The sequence below is a fragment of the Otolemur garnettii genome, unplaced genomic scaffold (genome assembly GCF_000181295.1).
Source record: "Otolemur garnettii isolate 467f Iridium unplaced genomic scaffold, OtoGar3 scaffold00018, whole genome shotgun sequence".
NCBI lineage: Eukaryota > Metazoa > Chordata > Mammalia > Primates > Galagidae > Otolemur > Otolemur garnettii.
Window position 1 is genome coordinate 14986493 of NW_003852413.1, and position 8330 is coordinate 14994822.

The 8330-nt window shown below is 43.8% G+C and overlaps 1 pseudogene; it reads left to right on the forward strand.

Annotated features, from left to right (window-relative positions):
- The first annotated feature begins 1350 nt into the window (after positions 1–1350).
- Positions 1351–2643, forward strand: LOC100967177 (annotated as a pseudogene).
- Positions 2644–8330: the final 5687 nt, after the last annotated feature.

Consider the following 8330-nt stretch of genomic DNA (forward strand, 5'->3'; position numbering starts at 1 on the left):
AATATCCACAAGGTTGTCCCACTATCTAATTGCAGAGCATTTTCACCACCTCAGAAAGAAGTCCTAGAATCGGGCTCGGCACCCATAGTACAGCAGTTACAGCACCAGCCACATACACCGAGAGTGGCAGGTTCAAACCCAGCCCAGGCCAGCTAGACAACAATGATAACTGCAACAAAAAATAGCCGGGCATTGTGATGGGTACTTGTCGTCCCAGTTACTTGGGGGACTGAGGCAAGAGAATAAATACACTTAAGCTCAAGAATTGGAGGTTGCTGCGAGCTGTGATGCCACAGCACCCTACTGAGGGCAACATAGTGAGACTCTATCTCAAAAAAAATAAAAAAGAAGAAGTCCTGGGAATCACTGGCAATCCCTCCCCATTTCCTCTCTCTTATCACCTGGCAACCATTTGTCTGTTTTCTTTCTCTGTGAATTTGCCTATTCTAGCATGTCATAGAAATGGAACCCTATAATGTGTGCTTCCACAAGGAGGGCTTTTGTGTCTGGCTTCTTTGACTAACATACTTGGTATTTGAAAAATTGTAGTAAAACAGGCTGGGTGCAGTGGCTCACACCTGTCGTTCTAGCCAGGCATTGTGGTGGGCGCCTGTAGTCCCAGCAACTAGGGAGGCCGAGGCAAGAAAATCACTTGAGTCCAAGAGTTTGAAAGGTTGCTGTGAGCAATGGTGCCCCAGCACTCTCCTGAGGGTGACAACACGAGACTCTGTTTCCAAAAAAAAAAAAAAATTGTAGTAAAATACACATAACATAAAATTTGCCGTCTTAGTCATTTTTCAGTATACAATTCAGTAGTGCTAACTATATTCACTTCTTACCAAAGTGAAACACTAACTCCTCTTTATTTTATTTTATTCTTTTATTTATTTATTTTTTGTGAGACAGAGTCTCAAGTTGTTACCCTGGGTAGAGTGCTGTAGCATCACAGCTCACTGCAACTTCAAACTCTTGTGCTTAAGTGATTTTTTTTTTTTTGCAGTTTTTGGCCGGGGCTGGGTTTGAACCTGCCACTTCTGGCATATGGGGCCTGCGCCCTACTCCTTTGAGCCATAGGTGCCACCCCCAGCTTAAGTGATTCTTTTACCTTAGCCTCCCAAGTAGCTGGGACTATAGGTGTCCTGCCTGGCTATTTTTTTTTTCCGTGTTGCCATTGTTGTTTAGCTGGCCTGGGCCAGTTTGAACCCACCACCACAGGTGTATGTGGCCAGTGCCCTGAGCTATGGGCAGCGCCCAAGAAGTGCATTAATAGCACACACTTGCATGTAGAGCATAAAACACATATGAAGTTATATGAACGCACACAGGAGACTTATTCACAGAGCTAACAGCATGTTAACAGGTAAATCCACACTGGCTCCTGGTTAACAGAAACTGATGGTATTCATTCTAGGAGGAGGATGGGATGGCAGAAATTTAAAACCTCCACTGCATAAAAGAAAATTCTGAGGCTTGGGTACATTTGCCCATACCTTTAATCCTAGCACTCTGGGAAGCAGAGGCAGGAGGATTGTTTGAGCTCAGGAGTTCCAGACCAGCCGAGCAGAAGCGAGACTCTGTCTCTACAAAAAAGAGAAACTAGCCAGGCGTAGTGGCTGCTGCTTGTAGTCCAGCTACTCAGGCAGTGGAGGCAAGAGGACTGTTTTAGCCCGGGAATTTGGGGTTGCTGTGAACTATGAAGCCACAGCACTCTACAGGAGACGGAATGAGATTCTGTCTCAAGAAAAAAAAGAAAATATTGAGAGCTTCCTGCATTGTCAGGGCCCCATGTTAAACAATCAAATGTGGGTGTGTCTGGGGATCTGCCGCTGGAACAGCAGACGGTTTGCAAGACTCACCCCACGCCGTCATATCCCGCTCCCTGCGCCCCCTCAACACGGCTCTGTTGGTCTGGAACGCGGTGGATGACACCAGGTCTGAAGGTTTACAACGTGAATTTGGTCGTTGTCATCCCATAGTTGATGTGCATGTTCCACTTGGTTTCTACACTCGCTGTCCAAGAGGATTTGCTTATGTTCAGTTTGAGGATGTTCATGACGCTGAAGATGCTTTGCATAATTTGGACAGAAAATGGGTTTGTGGACATGGAATTAAAATACAGTTTGCGTAGGGAGATCAGAAGACTGTCAGATGAAAGCCAAGGAAAGAAGAAATGTGTACAGTCCTTCACGCTATGATGATTATGACAGATATCGACATTCTAGAAGCCAGAGTTATGATAGAAGGAGATCAAGAAGTCGGTCTTTTGATTACGATTATAGAACATCCTCTAGTCCTAGAAATAGACCGAATGGAAGACCGTGGTGTAGCAGAAGCCGTTCCAACAACAATAGAGTCAAACACTGAAATTGATCTTTTTCAAGGTCTAAATCCAATTCAAGATCCCGGTCCAAGGCTCAGCCCAAGAAAGAAATGATGGCTACGTCACCTTCTAGGTCTGTATCTCACACCAAAACTAGAGGCACCTCTAAAACAGATTCCAAAACACATTCTAAGTCTGGCTCAAGATATAAAAAGGAATCAAGGAAGAAAGAACCACCTAGATCCAAACCTCAGTCAAGATCACAGTCTAGGTCAAAATCTAGATCAAGGTCTGGGACTAGTCCTAAGTCTAGTGGCCACTGATACGTCAAACTATGATAATTTTTAGGCATGTATCGTTCATTTACTCATAGGTTGGTTTACTTCAATTATCAGGAATACAATGTTGCAATGATGTTTTAAAAACACTTGTTAGTTTTCCCTGTACCAGCATATAATTAAAATATGCTGTTGAGAAGCTGCTCTTAAAAATCCAGTTTGTAGGGGTGGCTCCTGTGGCTCAGTGAGGAGGGTGCCGGCCCCATATACCAAGGGTGGCAGGTTTGAACCCGGCCCCAGCCAAACCTCAGCAAAAACAAACAAACAAAAATCCAGTTTTGTTTAATGTTATGGACAGCCACCGTTTCATGGTGTCTATTTTTGAAAAGATTCTCATTTTTTATGCTTGACGTATTTGGTGAAAAGATGTTAGTTGACCATAATTTGCAACACTGTCTTATTAAAAATAAACTTACTTTTTTTTTTTTGAGATAGAGTCTCACTATGTTGCCCTCGGTAGAGTGCCATAGGCATCACAACTCACAGCAACCTCATATTCTTGAGCTGAAGTGATTCTCTTGTCTCAGCCTCCCAAGTAGCTGGTACTATATAGGTGCCTACCACAACGCCTGGCTATTTTGTTGTTGTTGTTGTTGTTGTTGTTGTTATTGTTGTTTAGCTGGCTCAGGCCGGGTTCAAACCTGCCAGCTTTGGTGTACGTGGCTGGTGCTGTGACCACTGTGCAATTTTTTTTTAAGCCAAAAAATAAACTTTCCTATTCATAGTTGGTAGAACTGTTCACCTAGAAATGTGGCTTCCGAATAAGGTAGAATGATACGAAAGTGAAGTTGTAGCCATAGTACAACACTGACTGCTCAGACACACTTAGGTTCAGCATGGACCTTTATGTCTTTGCAAGATGTTTAGGCCCCTGATAATAGTTGATTTAGGATGCAACATGGAAGAGTTCTTTTGTTAACCTGTCTATCTTAGGGTTACGTTGTCTTTTCAGGGAGATTGAGTTTTTGACGGAAACATGGCGCCTTCACTGCTTTTTTCCTGGTTTCTATGAAGGTTTAGAACATACAAAACATCAGAAAAACTCGCCTTAAGATTTGGCCTGTGCATTTTTTTTTTTTTTTTTTTTTGAGACAGGAGCCTCAAGCTGTCCGCCTGGGTAGGGTGCCATGGCATCTCAGCTCACCGCAACCTCCCACTCCTGGGCTCAAGCGAGTCTCCTGCCTCCGCCTCCCAAGTAGCTGGGACCACAGGCGCCCGCCACAATGCCCGGCTATTTTTTGGTTGCAGCCGTCATTGTTGTTTGGTGGGCCCGGGCTAGATTCGAACCCACCACCTTGGGTGTACATGGCTGGCACCTTAGCCACTTGAGCCACAGGCACCGAACCTGGCCTGTGCATTTGTATCAAAATTTGCCTGCTGCTTTATGAGGGAGGCCTGCTCCTCACATCTCAGTTTATTTTATACGAGGCAAGTTGAAAGACAGCATTCTCATTCTAGGTGATTCTGTGGTGCCATGAAGTTTAAAGTAGTTTTGCGAAAAGGATTGGTCTGTTTTAAGCAAGAGTTACATCTCTGAGTTTTTGATTATTAATGTGTAGTACCCAGCTAAAAATGAAGAAGTCATACCCTTCCCATTTATAATTTCTAGTATTTCTCTGAAAGATGATTTCAGAGGCAAAAGCAACTTGACATGTTTAATCTCATTTCAGAATAAAAAGCTAGCATCTTTAAAGATCTCAGATTACGGCGGAGCCTGTGGCTCAAAGGAGTAGGGCGCCAGCCCCATATGCTGGAGGTGGTGGGATCAAACCCATACCCAGCCAAAAACTGCAAAAACAAACAAACAAACAAAAAAAGATCTCAGATTGCGGGGCGCCAGCGCTATATATCGGAGGTGGCGGTTCAAACCCAGCCATGGACAAAAACTGTAAAGATCTCAGATTGCAGCTTGGTGCTTGTAGCACAATGGTTATGGTGCTGGCCACATGAACTGAGGGTGGCTGGTTTGAACCTGGCCCCGGACAGCTAAACGATGACAACTGCAACAAGAACAACAAAAAAGATCTCAGATTGCTTGTTTGCAGATATAAGTGAGAATTACTGGGGGAAATGATTCCTTTTAGAGGATGACTTTTTTCAATTTTGGTTTCAGTAATTTAGGCTTTGTCTGTCAAGAACAAAAAGTTGCTTTTTGTTGTTGTTGTTGCAGTTGTCATTGCCGTTTAGCTGGTCCGGGCTGGGTTCAAACTCACCACACTGGGTGCATGTGGCCAGCACCTTAACCACTGTGCTACCACTACAAAAAGATGTTTTGGTTTTTTTTTTAGAGACAGAGTCTCATTTTCTTGCCCTTCGTAGAGTGCTGTGACATCACAGCTCACAGCAATCTCTAACTCCTGGGCTTAGGCAATTCTCTTGCCTCAGCCTCCCAAGTAGCTGGGACTATAGGGCCCGCCACAACACCTGGCTATTTTTTTGTTGCAGTTTGGCCAGGGCCGAGTTTGAACATGCCACCCTCAGTATATGGGGCCGGTGTCCTACTCACTGAGCCACAGGTGCCGCCCTCTTTTTTTCCCCCCCCCTTTATTACTTCTTTGGTATCATGACAGAGAAGTCTTTTCCAACTGAAGTGTCTGTGTGTATACATCTTTCTATGTAAGATACTTTAAAATATATATATATTTGTGTATATATATAATATATATATATTTTAAAGTATCTTACATAAAAAGATAGTTTTTAAATACTATTTGTGGAATGTGTTTAAAGGATTGATTCTAGAACCTTTGTATATTTATTAGTATGTCTAACTTTCATTTCTTTTTTTTTTTGGAGACAGAGCCTCAAGTTGTCCCCCTGGGGTAGAGTGCTGTGGCATCACAGCTCACAGCAACCTCGAACTCCTAGGCTCAAGCGAGTGCCCTGCCTCTGCCCAAGTAGCTGGGACCACAGGCGCCCGCCACAATGCCTGGCCATTTTTTTTCTTTGGTTGCAGCCATCATTGTTGTCTGGCGGGCCATGCTGGATTCGAACCCACCACCTTAGCTGTATGTGGCTGGCGCTTTAGCCACTTGAGCCACAGGCGCTGAGCCTCTAACTTTCATTTCTTTACTGTTTGCAGTTAATGTTCATGTTCTGCTATGCAATCATTTATATGCACGTTTCTTTAATTTTTTTTAGATTTTCCTGGATGTATAGTTTAAACAACAAAAAATCTACTTAAAACTGTATGGTAGTTTGCAATTCTAGCAAAGAGGAAAGTTGTGGGGTTAAACTTTGTATTTTCTTTCTTATAGACGCTTCTAAAAAGGTATTTTTATGCATTTTTAAAACAAATATTGTGTACAACCTTTAAAACATCACTGTTTGGATCAAAACAAGACCCAGTTTAATTTCTGCTTGCTGTAAATGAAGCAAACATGCTATAATAAAAACACAATGGAGGAAAAAAATAATAATCTCATGTGTATTATTTTATTTAATCCTTAAAATAACCTTATGCATTAAGTTGTATTTTTGTCTTTATTTTACAGATGAAAAAACTAAGGCTCCAGGTGGTAAAAAACGGTTATGCAAATTATGCCATTATGCGGTATCCCCAGGACTGTATCCAGACCGGATTCCATAGTATTTATACTGAACTGTACCATGCTACCTTCCATGCATTTCCCAGTCTTCTAGTAATAAAATAATAAATAATAATATAATTGTAATAACCATTATTGTCACTAACCTTTATTAAGCGTTTACTAGGTTTTAGGCACCACACAAGTTGCCCCGAACACATTCAGTGTTCTTATTGTTTTCCAAGCATACTAGGTACACTCTGTTCAGAATATGCTTCCCCGGTTCTGCATACAGACGGCTTCTTGCATGATCAAGTTTAAGTTCAAATGTTACCTCTTTAGGCCGGGCGAGCCAGGCGCAGTGGCTCATGCCTGTAATCCCAGCACTCTGGGAGGCTGAGGCAGGTGGATAGCCTGAGCTCAGGAATTTGAGACCAGTCTAAGCTAGAGCAAGACCCCGTCTCTAAAAACAACCGGGCACTGTGGTGGGCAACTGTAGTCCCAGCTACTGGGGAGGTTGAAGCAAGAGGATCACTGGAGCCCAAGAGTTTAAGGTTGCTGTGAGCTATAAGACTTGGCACTAGACGGAGAGCAACAAGGTGAGACTCTGTCTCAAAAAAAGAGAGAAAAAAATGTTACCCCTTTATAGACGCTTTCTACCTCTACTTCATCCAAAGAAGCATTGTGTGCCTACCAGCTTGCAAAAGGATGCAAAAAGCATGCAGTATTTGTTGAGTGAGCAAGTGAAGACATCTCATGGACATTCCCATCCTCCAATCTTGCTTTCCCAACTCCCAAAGTCCAGAACGGCTTGCCATCCTGGCTCAAGTCTTCTCTGGCTTCTGAGGGTGCCACCTTCTTTGGTACCTCTAAGACTGTCATCCCGCACCCACTCAACAGTGTCAGCCTCCTTAATCCTGAAATACTTCTTCCCTTCACTCTCAACCAATTGAGTTCTCCTTTTGTACATTCACCACGTTTTTCTTGAGTCTCTTCTTTATCATGTTAGATGCGCCGGAAGGAGATGAATAAGATGCAGTTCTAGCCTCCACTTGTAAGTGGAGTGGATGTGTAAACAAGCGATTTCAACACGGTGGGAGAGGTGCAAAAGACACAAGTGGTCACTCAGGCGTCACACATAACCCAAAATAAAGCGATATATATGCAAGGCTCAGCGGAGGCTCAGTAGAGCAAAACCAGGCAAAAGATGATATGGCTGTGAAAAACCAAAATTCACCATCAACATACAGTATTTTAAAAGGTATGTATTTTTTTTTTTTTTTTTGAGACAGAGCCTCAAGCTGTCGCCCTGGGTAGAGTGCCGTGGCGTTACAGCTCACAGCAACCTCCAACTCCTGGGCTCAAGCGAGTCTCCTGCCTCCGCCTCCCAAGTAGCTGGGACCACAGGCGCCCGCCACAACGCCCGGCTATTTTTTGGTTGCAGCCGTCATTGTTGTTTGGCGGGTACGGGCTGGGGATTCGAACCCGCCACCTTAGGTGTACGTGGCTGGCGCCTTAGCCGGTTGAGCTATAGGCGCCGAGCCAAAGGTATGTATTTTTAAAGGTATGCTGACTTCAAATCCTGGATCCATCATGCACTAGGGATGTGACCTTGGACAAGTTACATAAGCTCTAAGCTCCCGTTTCTACCTAGGGAAAATAATACCAATCCCAGAGTCTTTTTGGGGGGGGGAGGTGAGGGACAGAGTTTCACTTTGTCGTCCTCAGTAGAGTGCTATAGCATCCCAGTTCACAGCAATCTCAAACTCTTAGGCTTAAGTGATTCTCTTGCCTCAGCCTCCCAAATAGCTGGGCCTATAGGCACCTGCCACAATGCCTGGCTATTTTTAGTGAAGAGGTCTCGCTCTGGCTCAGGATGGTCTCAGGTAATCCACCTGCTTCAGCCTCCCGGAGTGCTAGGAGGCTAAGCCACAGTGCCCAGCTGTTTCCCAGAGTCTTATGAGAATTAAATGAAATAATGTCCATAAATTACTTAGTACTGTCTCTGTGGCACATAATATACACTGATGGTACTTTCACATTGCTATTGAAAGACAAAGCTTAAATACAGAAAAAACTTTCAGCACAATGGATGGCCTAGTGAGTAGGGCGCCGGCCCCATATACCAAGAGTGGCGGGTTCAAA